Source organism: Schistocerca cancellata, chromosome 8 (assembly GCF_023864275.1).
Source record: "Schistocerca cancellata isolate TAMUIC-IGC-003103 chromosome 8, iqSchCanc2.1, whole genome shotgun sequence".
NCBI classification, from domain to species: Eukaryota; Metazoa; Arthropoda; class Insecta; order Orthoptera; family Acrididae; genus Schistocerca; species Schistocerca cancellata.
The window spans coordinates 11,683,939-11,695,420 of record NC_064633.1 but is presented as its reverse complement, the minus strand read 5'-3'; positions in this window follow the sequence as shown (position 1 = coordinate 11,695,420).

Genomic DNA, 11,482 nt, shown 5'->3' with positions numbered 1-11,482 from the left:
TAGATTTCAGTATCTCAAAAGGTCACTCGCAACGGGTGGCAAACGGACTTCATTCTTGACCGACAGCATACCCATCCCTGTGCTTGGAAAGCACCTTCTTGCAACATTAAATTTCCATTATATAACAATAGTAGTTATATTTTATGTATCTGTTCCAACAAACTCTCCCAGTAATTTTTTCTTACATAGCCCTTTGAGCAGTTTATTTTCCTTTGAACTGCAGCTTTCGTAGTGGCTGTACAATTCTATAACACCTTAATTCCCTTGAAATTTGGTACACCATAATCAATTTACGTTCATTTGGGCACCGACCTCTGAAATATTTTTAGAGCTCCATCAGACTCTCTACCTCCATCGTGATCATCATAATTCTTAAAACACTGATGTTCAATTGTACAATATGTCCTTCAGTGTTACCACAGCACAAGCGACAGTACTTTTAGATAAGCACTCAACATCAATAACTTTTCCATTCTCCAGAGAAGTAGCGCTTACAACACCACTCAAGGAACGATGCCCTCGACGTTGCCATGTCCCATCAAGTGCAACAGCAATGTCCCTGGTTCCACTAATATTTACAGTTTATTCTACTGCACGTTTCATAGATGCTTTAGACACAACCGCCAAGGCACCTAAAAGTATTTTTATGTACTTGCTGATCCTACTGGGAGGAGGAGGATGGTCCATCAAACTACAAAACGTTTGAACAGCCTTTTTTCCTTTTCCTATTGCACGGATTGCATACACTAACTTCAAATTCACATCATATGAGCTATGCACAGTGTTCGAAGACATTTTCGAGGTAGATTTATTGCAGGATCTACACAGAACAACTAATTTTGGCGCTAAACCCTGTAAGTAGGCTTCCTGCTACGTTATTGTTCAGTTATTTCCAGACAGCCTACACTATCACACTGTTTACATTTCGCCACTTCCTTTATCAAAGAAGATAAGATGCCCACAATCAACAACAACAAATCCACTACAAACAGCGTCATTGTTAACACAAAAATTTGAATCACAAGGAGGCGTGCCATGTGTGTGTTTCTTCCCTGAAGAACTGAAGAACTGGTATATAGTGTACTTTCAACTGTGTGGCTTGCTTTCTTTGTGAACTGGTTACCACGGAATATCCTTTTACTGAATTTCTTGATGCGTGGCTTAGTTGGTAGTTAATGCATTTTAAAGAATATGTACTTCCACAAATATACCTGGTGATCAAAAAGTCAGTATAAATTCGAAAACTGGATAAATCACGGAATAAAGTAGATAGAGAGGTACAAATTGACACACATGCTTGGAATGACGTGGGGTTTTATTAGAACCAAAAAATACAAAAGTTCAAAAAATGTCGGACAGATGGTGTTTCACCTGATCAGAATAGCAATAATTAGCATAACAAAGTAAGACAAAGCAACGATGATGTTCTTTACAGGAAATGCTCAATATTTCCACCATCATTCCTCAACAATAGCTGTAGTCGAGGAATAATGCTGTGAACAGCACTGTAAAGCATGTCCGGAGTTATGGTGAGGCATTGGCGTCGGATGTTGTCTTTCAGTATCCCCAGAGATGTCAGTCGATCGCGATACACTTGTGATTTCAGGTAACCCCAAAGCCAATAATCGCACGGACTGAGGTCTTGGGACCTGGGAGGCCAAGCATGACGAAATTGGCGGCTGAGCACGCTATCATTACCAAACGACGCGCGCAAGAGGTCTTTCACGCGTCTAGCAATATGGGGTGGAGCGCCATCCTGCACAAACATCGTACGTTCCAGCAGGTGTTTATGAGCCAGGCTGGGGATGATGGGATTCTGCAACATATCGGTGTACCTCTTACCCGTCGTGGTAGCAATTACAAAACCAGAATCACGCATTTCCTCGAAGAAAAAAGGCCCGATAACGGTAGATGTGGTAAATCGAACCCATACCGTGACTTTCTCGTCGGGCAATGGAGTTTCCACGACAGTTCTGGGATTTTCGGTAGCCCAAATTCTTCAGTTGTGGGCGTTGACAGACCCTCGGAGCGTGAAATGAGCTTCGTCGGTCCACAACACGTTACTCAACCAATCGTCATCTTCCGCCATCTTTTGAAACGCCCACACCGCAAATTCCCTCCGCTTCACTAAATCGCCAGGTAACAAACAGTTCATGATGCCGATGGATTTTGTACGGATAAAATCATAGGGTAGGCTTCAGTGCCAACCAAACAGTAGTGTATGGAATGCCGGTGTGATGTGCGACTGCACGAGCGCTGACTTCTCCGTGCATAGACGAACCCGCTACAGTCCCGATTTCTACCTGAACTGTCTCAGCAGCATTACACCTTGTGGTCGGTTGGCCACTACGGGGTCTATCGTCTAAACAACCCGTGGCTTCGAAATTCGAAATCATTCTCGCCACAGCTGCATTTGTCAGCGGACCTTTACCCGTTCGAATCCCCTTCCTATGGCGATAGGATCGTAACTCTGAACTAGCACATTCCCCATTCTGATAACACAGCTTCACTAAAAGCGCCTTTTCAGCTAGCGTCAACATTCTGCGACTGCTGGCGCATCCGATTCTCTCGGTCATTACAGCTCCTTTTATACACGATTGTCATGCGCAGTCACTGACGATTTGCTGTCCAGCGCCATCTGTCGGACATTTTGTGATCTTTTTTTTGTTCCAATAAAACCCCATGTCATTCCAAGCATGTGTGTCAATTTTTACGTCTCTATCTACATTATTCCGTGGTTTGTTAAGTTTTCAAATTTATACTGACTTTTTGATCACCCGGTATGTAGCACTAGGGCAACAAACATTCAGTAACACGTGAACAAACTGCTTCAACCGAACAAAAGTAAATACTAGCATAGGTAATCATTTACAGATACTAGAAACGCGCACTGTTACCAACATATACAATGTGTCATACGTATAATCGCTGGAAACAGAAAGTTCACCGTTCTTTTCGAAATAATACTGGTTTCTGTAACAGAAATAAAGGGGGCGTGGCGGCATACATCACCGTAACTATAAAATTTGGTTTATATAGGTCATTTTTCATTTGAAGCCTTATAATGTATGCATCAATGTAATCAGGAAAGAATACAGAATTTAATAAATTCATAAAAAAATTCGATTTTTCCACCATTTATAAGTACCCTGTATCCTTAATACACTATGCGTATCGCATGGATGCAGCACCACCAGGTATAATTCATTCAAGTGGTTGGCAGAGTCCCTAAAGCTTGAGATTGTCAGTCTGTCAACTTGTGGCGTGGCTGGGTTTGCTTTTGCTGTGTAGGCTGCAATTTAGAAATTCACCTACCTCAGAGCGGCGTCTGCCTGATGTCCCTTCACTGGGCAACAAAGATTCTTACAAGATGATGTAAAAGCTGCGTTAATAAAAAATACCATCTGATATCTACAATTACTGAGACTACGAAGCTCTAGTAATGAAATAAAGTTCTGTAGAAAACCTGTCAATAAAATATTTATCGGACGGTAAGATAATAGATTGGCTTCTGGAAAATAATGTCCGAAATTTTCCCACAAAAATTTTTATTTGTTCTTCTAACCAAAGAAATGGTACTATTCAGTCCACATTTAAACTATTGGTTATTTTCGTCAAGTTCGTAATTCATACACTCATTTCGCACGCACAGTAGCCAGAAATATGTCCAAATACAACCCGAAGTAAACAACGTTTCCAGTCATTAATTCTACCACTAACATGAGTTATTACATTAAGTCCTTCTGGTGGGTTTCAAAAAAGAAACTGCTCGCAAAAAATGCTCAGTGGCTGAATACTTAAACATGCCACACGGATATTATGAAGGCCAAATTTTCAGACGCAAATACCATTCCAACAATATATCCAAACTTTACAGAAGTGTCTGTAACTACATTAGCGTTAATCACGACATGTATAAACTGTGAGGAACTCAATACTCCTTCATTTTACACATTATTTTGACTCGCACTACTAACATGACCGTCCGCATTCAAGGCTAACGAGAGACCCCTTCTTTGTGGCCGCAGTCCCAGTATAACTATCAGGTAATGAGCGGGAACCGTCTCAATTCTGATTGGCTAACCACACTAGCTGCCAGTCAGAGTGCTCGCTCATGATCATACTCGCGCCAAAACTGGCCTGCACCAATCCTTACATACAGACGCATCTACGTCATTCTGATATACAAATATTAAAGTAATGTTTAACAAACGAAAACGAAAAGGCAATAAATCTGGTAATGTCCTTTACATAGAGATTTTACTCCAGCTGACTTTCTGGCTGCTCTCTTACAATAGCAATCACACCTAGACATATGTGGGTAAATTATCTATGCCGATTTTCCCACGACAGGCTTGGGTAACTCTTGCAGGTTACTTAAGACAGTATACAGTGTGAGTCACCTAACATTACCGCTGGATATATTTCTTAAACCACATCAAATACCGACGAATCGATTTCACAGACCGAACGTGAGGAGAGGGGCTAGTGTAATTGCTTAACACAAACCATAAAAAAATGCACGGAAGTATGTTTTTTAACACAAATCTACGTTTTTTTAAATGGAACCCCGTTAGTTTTGTTAGCACATCTGAACATATAAACAAATACGTAATCAGTGCCGTTTGTTACATTGTAAAATGTTAATTACATCCGGAGATACTGTAACCTAAAGTTGACGCTTGAGTACCACTCCTCCGCTGTTAGATCGTGTGTATCGGAGAGCACCGAATTACGTAGGGATCCAAAGGGAACGGTGATGGACCTTAGGTACAGAAGAGACTGGAACAGCACATCACGTCCACATGATAATACCTTTTTATTGGTCTTTTTCACGGACGCACATGTACATTACTATGAGGGGTGAGGTACACGTTCGACGGGCGTTTCCTAGGACGTGGAGGACGCATAAATTGGCCAGCCCGTTCTCCTGATCTTACACCTCTGGACTTCTTTCTGTGGGGTACGTTAAAGGAGAATGTGTACCGTGATGTGCCTACAGCCCCAGAGGATATGAAACAACGTGTTGTGGCAGCCTGCGGCGACATTACACCAGATGTACTGCGGCGTGTACGACATTCACTACGCCAGAGATTGCAATTGTGTGCAGCAAATGATGGCCACCACATTGAACATCTATTGGCCTGACATGTCGGGACACACTCTATTCCACTTCGTAATTGAAAACGGAAACCACCTGCGTACGTGTACCTCACCCCTCATGGTAATGTACATGTGCGTCAGTGAAAAAGACCAATTGAAAGGTGCTAGCATGTGGACGTAATGTGTTGTTCCAGTCTCTTCTGTACCTAAGGTCCATCACCGTTCCCTTTGGATCCCTACGTAATTCGTTGTTCTCCGATACACACGATCGAACAGCGGAGAAGTGGTACTCAAGCGTCAACTTTAGGTTACAATATCTCCGGATGTAATTAACATTTTACAATGCAACAAACGGCACTGATTACGTATTTGTTTATATGTTCAGATGTGCTAACAAAACTAACGGGGTTCCATTTTAAAAAAACGTAGGTTTGTGTTAAAAAACATACTTCCCTGCATTTTTTTATGGTTTGTAGTAACCAGTTACACTAGCCCCTCTCCTCACATTCGGTCTGTGGAATCGATTCGTCAGTATTTGATGTGGCTTACGAAATATATCCAGCGGTAACGTTAGGTGACTCACCCTGAATAATGCAACATAAAAATTTGACGAATGTCCCATTTACACACTCTCATTCACTTACATATATTCAGACAACTATCTTAGACACCAATAATTATTTTATCTGATTTTTACATTACGAAAACGAAAAATAATTAAACTTTTAACTTGGAAATCTCAGTTAATTAATACTGCACCCTGCGCGATCTGTTTATTTTTTTAGATCATACCAAAGGATAAACTATTATATTTCCTAACAAAATTTAGTTCCCTAACTGTCGCATTTTTACTTTTTTTAGCAATTTTTTTTGGTCTCTGAAACTATGGTAGGTATAAAGCTGCAGTTTGGATACAATCTTCTCCTGAATGTCAAAAGGTAGTTTACCGATTTTGAAAATGATTGAATAATATTTAATATCATTTACTTAGGTTCTTATAGGTGGTGAATGTACGCTTCCAGTGAGAGACATTGCATAGCTTTCCCACGGCAGGTAGTGACAGTCGCGCGTGTGTCTCCCGGTTAGACAGGCAGATGTCAGCCTCCGAAATTACAGGCATCTAGCTACCCTAAAACAAACGTTCGCTCGGAACAAACTTTTGACGCTAGATACTCAATACAGATTTCTTTCTCCTGCACCTGTGCAATGCCGATAAATATTACGCCATAGCTTAAGTAATAAAAAGAAAATTTATATTCACGAGGGGCGTTTTATATGTAGTCCAACATATTTTTTTAGAAAACCGTTTTGTGTAATTGCGAATTGCAATACACCATATTATTCCCCACCCTTTTGTCTACAAAACCCTATTTTCAACCATAATCTCCGTTCAGTGGGACAGCCTTACGCCAACTTACTGGCACGTGGTATGTGTTGTGGACTGGCAAGACAGCCAATCCACTAGGAGGAAGCCGAAAGGCACGCGTTTAAGCTCACGCAGGCTGGCGTGAGGTCTGGAAGAGGACAGGTAAATGAGACTTAACAAAAATAGTACGTAGCTGCTGGAATACTTAACTTTAATCCATAATTGGTGAACATCGCTCTTGACGGTATATGTTTTCCAGCATCAATAGTAACTGGTAATGGCGCCTTGCTAGGTCGTATCAAATTACGTAGCTGAAGGCTATGCTAATTTGTCAGTGAACGATCGCTAGCAAAGTCGGCTGTACAACTGGGGCGAGTGCTAGGAAGTCTCTCTAGACCTGCCGTGTGGCGGCGCTCGGTCTGCAATCACTGATAGTGGCGACACGCGGGTCCGGCGTATACTAACGGACCGCGGCCGATTTAAAGGCTACCACCTAGCAAGTGTGCTGTCTGGCGGTGACACCACAGTATGTACCACTCTACTGGTCCACGTTGCAGCCAACGTCTTACTGCAGCCATAACCTCCCCATCATCCATGTTCTGCTTCCCGCGGAGTGCATCGTTCATCCAGACAGACAAATGGAATCCGGGATGTGGGAAATCCGGGCAGTAGGATCGATAATGTAGAACAGTCCTGTGAAGTTCTTCTAGCTCCTCTCGGGTGCACAGAGCTGTGTGAGGACTTGCTTGATCATGGAGAAGGAGAAGTTCGTTTGCATTACTGAGGTGGAGAGCTCGCTGAAGTAGCTTCTTTTATTTCTTGGTGTAGCACAATGCACTTCAGAGATGATCGCTGCACTATGAGGGAGGACATCAAACAAAATAACCCCTTCAGAATGCCAGAACATCGTCGCCGAGACATTACTGGCTGAGAGTGCAGTTTGAACTTCTTTTCCGGAAGATAGGCAGCGTGGTGCCATTCCATGGAATGCCATTTCGTTCGAAGTGATGAACCCACATTTATCACCCGCAACGATGATCTACAAAAAATGTCACGAGCAGCCTCTAACGCGCAAGCAATTTCGCACAGATGGTCCATCGTTGCTTTCTGTGATGTTCCGTTAGGCGGAGAGGAAGCCAGAGAGCACGCACCTCATGGAAGACTGTGTCAGGACTACCAACTGAGACGTCCAGCTGTGCAGCGAGGTTTGTAATTGCGATCTGTCGATCACCTCGAATGAGAGTGTCCGTTCGTTCTAATATAACAGGAGTCACAGCTGTCTTCGGCCAGCACGCGTGCGATCGTCCAAGTTCGCGCTATTTGTTGTGATGATGCCAGCCACCTCGCTCAACGACTCACGGTGCTTTTGTTCACTGCCAGCTCTCCGTAGCCTTTCTGCAAGCGCCTATGAATATATGGGATGCTATAGTTTTCCACCAAAAGAACTCAATGAAAGCTCTTTGCTTCGGTCGTGCCTCCATTACAGATTCCGTTTTGAAAGCTATCTATAGCGCTGCGACCAAACTACCGGATATTCATGAAACTCTAGGGGCTGAAGAGAGAATGTCCCACGCTGTCCTACAACAAATCTTTTATTTTTTCAACCCACATTGGCCGAGAAAAAGAATGTGTTGCATTACTTATTGAAGCGCCTAGTACGAGGTGCATTCCAGTTTTAAGGTCTCCGATTTTTTTTTTCTAATTAACTACTCACCCGAAATCGATGAAACTGGCGTTACTTCTCGACGTAATCGCCCTGCAGACGTACACATTTTTCACAACGCTGAGGCCATGATTCCATGGCAGCGGCGAAGGCTTCTTTAGGAGTCTGTTTTGACCACTGGAAAATGGCTGAGGCAATAGCAGCACGGCTGGTGAATGTGCGGCCACGGAGAGTGTCTTTCATTGTTGGAAAAAGCCAAAAGCCACTAGGAGCCAGGTCAGGTGAGTAGGGAGCATGAGGAATCGCTTCAAAGTTGTTATCACGAAGAAACTGTTGCGTAACGTTAGCTCGATGTGCGGGAGCGTTGTCTTGGTGAAACAGCCCTTCCCGGACGTTTTTGTTGCAGTGCAGGAAGGAATTTGTTCTTCAAAACATTTTCGTAGGATGCACCTGTTACCGTAGTGCCCTTTGGAACGCAATGGGTAAGGATTACGCCCTCGCTGTCCCAGAACATGGACACCATCATTTTTCCAGCACTGGCGGTTACTCGAAATTTTTTTGGTGGCGGTGAATCTGTGTGCTTCCATTGAGCTGACTGGCGCTTTGTTTCTGTATTCAAAAATGGCATCTACGTCTCATTCATTGTCACAACTGACAAAAAGAAATTCCCATTCATGCTGTCGTTGCGCGTCAATATTGCTTGGCAACATGCCACATGGGCAGCCATGTGGTCGTCCGTCAGCATTCGTGGCACCCAACCTGGATGACACTTTTCGCATTTTCAGATCGTCATGCAGGATTGTGTGCACAGAACCCACAGAAATGCCAACTCTGGAGGCGATCTGTTCAACAGTCATTCGGCGGTCCCCCAAAACAATTCTCTCCACTTTCTCGATCATGTCGTCAGACCGGCTTGTGAGAGCCCGAGGTTGTTTCGGTTTGTTGTCACACAATGTTCTGCCTTCATTAAGCTGTCGCACCCACGAACGCACTTTCCACACATCCATAACTCCATCACCACATGTCTCCTTCAACTGTCGATGAATTTCAATTGGTTTCAGACCACGCAAATTCAGAAAGCGAATGATTGCACGCTGTTCAAGTAAGGAAAACGTCGCCATTTTAAATATTTAAAACAGTTCTCATTCTCGCCGCTGGCGGTAAAATTCCATCTGCCGTACGGTGCTGCCATCTCAGGGACGTATTGACAGTGAACGCGGCCTCATTTTAAAACAATGCGCATGTTTCTATCTCTTTCCAGTCCGGAGAAAAAAAAATCGGAGGCCTTAGAACTTGAATGCACCTCCTATATCACTATTTTAGTGGGTATCAAAAGTTAAGATAATGAACCATACAACAAGCTACTCTTTTCTTCGCGTTCTAATATTGTGGAGAGTCATCTTCTGGCATCCAAAACTGTTGGCGGGCCGCAATATGAGACGCAGGCCCGTGAGGTGACGCAGGGGGGCTCACGCCAAATTCCTCACGGCAGCGGTCACGGCGGCAATCATCGCAAAAGTTGGATCGCAGTTTCAATACGCAGTTTGCTGCGGAACTTTGGCTGTGGCGGCGATGGCGACTACTTCTGCTATGTTTATATATATATACTCGGACAACAGTTTCGATTCTATATTGATATCAAAGACGTCGTTAAATCCATCTATTCCGTTTCCACTGGTAGATACAGAGGGCTACACGCTAGTAAGGAATGATACTGTAAGGAACCTAGGCATCTTTTTTGATAAACATTTAACCAGGACAGAGCACATCACGAGAATTTGCTACAGAGTTCTAACATTGTCAATGTAGAATGTTAACAACGAATTACAATGCGACTTACCAATTCGTATGTCCGTTTCCTTGGCCACTTCCTCCCACTTCTCAGCTTTCAGCTTCATTTTCAAGTAATCTTCATGGCTTGTATCATACAGAACTTTGCGAACACGTACGGCTTCCATTAGTTTTTCCTCCACTTCGAACTACCCACAGCCAAAACCACCGTGAGCCTCGCAGTAAACTGCGTACAGGAGACTGCTGTCCGCAGGGTCACCAAGCGCAGGAACAGCGTCACGTCACGCTGCGCTGTAACGTGCGCAGGACCATTCAGTTGCGTGGTTCGCAAAAACTCACCGTGAGTCATCCTGTGTTACCTCACGGACCTGCGTCTCATCTTGCGGCCAGCCTTAAGGGATTAAAATTTTTCATCACTAAGAGACATCACGCTAATACCGTATGATGCTTAGTGTGGTGTCACCGCCAGACACCACACTTGCTAGGTGGTAGCTTAAATCGGCCGCGGTCCATTAGTACATGTCGGACCCGCGTGTCGCCACTGTCAGTACTTGCAGACCTAGCGCCACCACATGGCAGGTCTAGAAAGGCGGACTAGCACTCGCCCCAGTTGTACGACGACATTGCTAGTGACTAGACGTACGAAGCCTTACTCTCATTTGCCGAGAGACAGTTAGAATAGCCTTCAGCTAAGTCCATGGCTACGACCTAGCAAGGCGCCATTAGCCTTAAATAGCAATTGATAATTATCGTCTACAGTATGTCTCAACAAGAACGATGTATACCAAAAGGATGGATTAAAGTTAAGTATTCCCAAAGCAACGTACTTTTCTTATTAGCATTCATTGAGCATCCTGTTTCAGACTTCACGATATTCTGGGTGAGCTTATAGCGTGCATAACGCCCCCCTCAAAATAACACTGTGTCGGCACTTCTGTCGACACATAACACTTAGTAAAGGCAGTTCGGCGGGAATAGAGGCAACATGTTTCTTCAGGTGTGCCATTTCTGTCAGAAGCCACTCATTGAGGATTAGATCCCGTAGAGCCCTTAAACTGCAGGGATGTTGATTGTTACGTCGCACCAGCTGTTTCAAATAGTCTCAGACGTATTATTACTGTTATTAGCCGGCCGAAGTGGCCACGCGGTTCTGGCGCTGCAGTCTGGAACCGCGTGACCGCTACGGTCGCAGGTTCGAATCCTGCCTCGGGCATGGATGTGTGTGATGTCCTTAGGTTAGTTAGGTTTAAGTAGTTCTAAGTTCTAGGGGACTAATGACCTCAGCGGTTGAGTCCCATAGTGCTCAGAGCCATTTCAACCATTTGAACTGTTATTATGACAGTAAACAAAGCTGATAGCGCACTTTGATGGATTTAGTGTTTTATCACTAGTCGGACGCTTCCCAGGTGAGTGAGGTTTCACCCGTTTTATTTTCTGAACCCTACATTTTATTCGGACTGTGCAGATAGCAGACGTAATTCGCTGCCTTACGCAGCGCTGCAGAATGCGTACACATCGAAGCAGAATCTGTTTCCTGTGGTGTCACCGCCAGACACCAC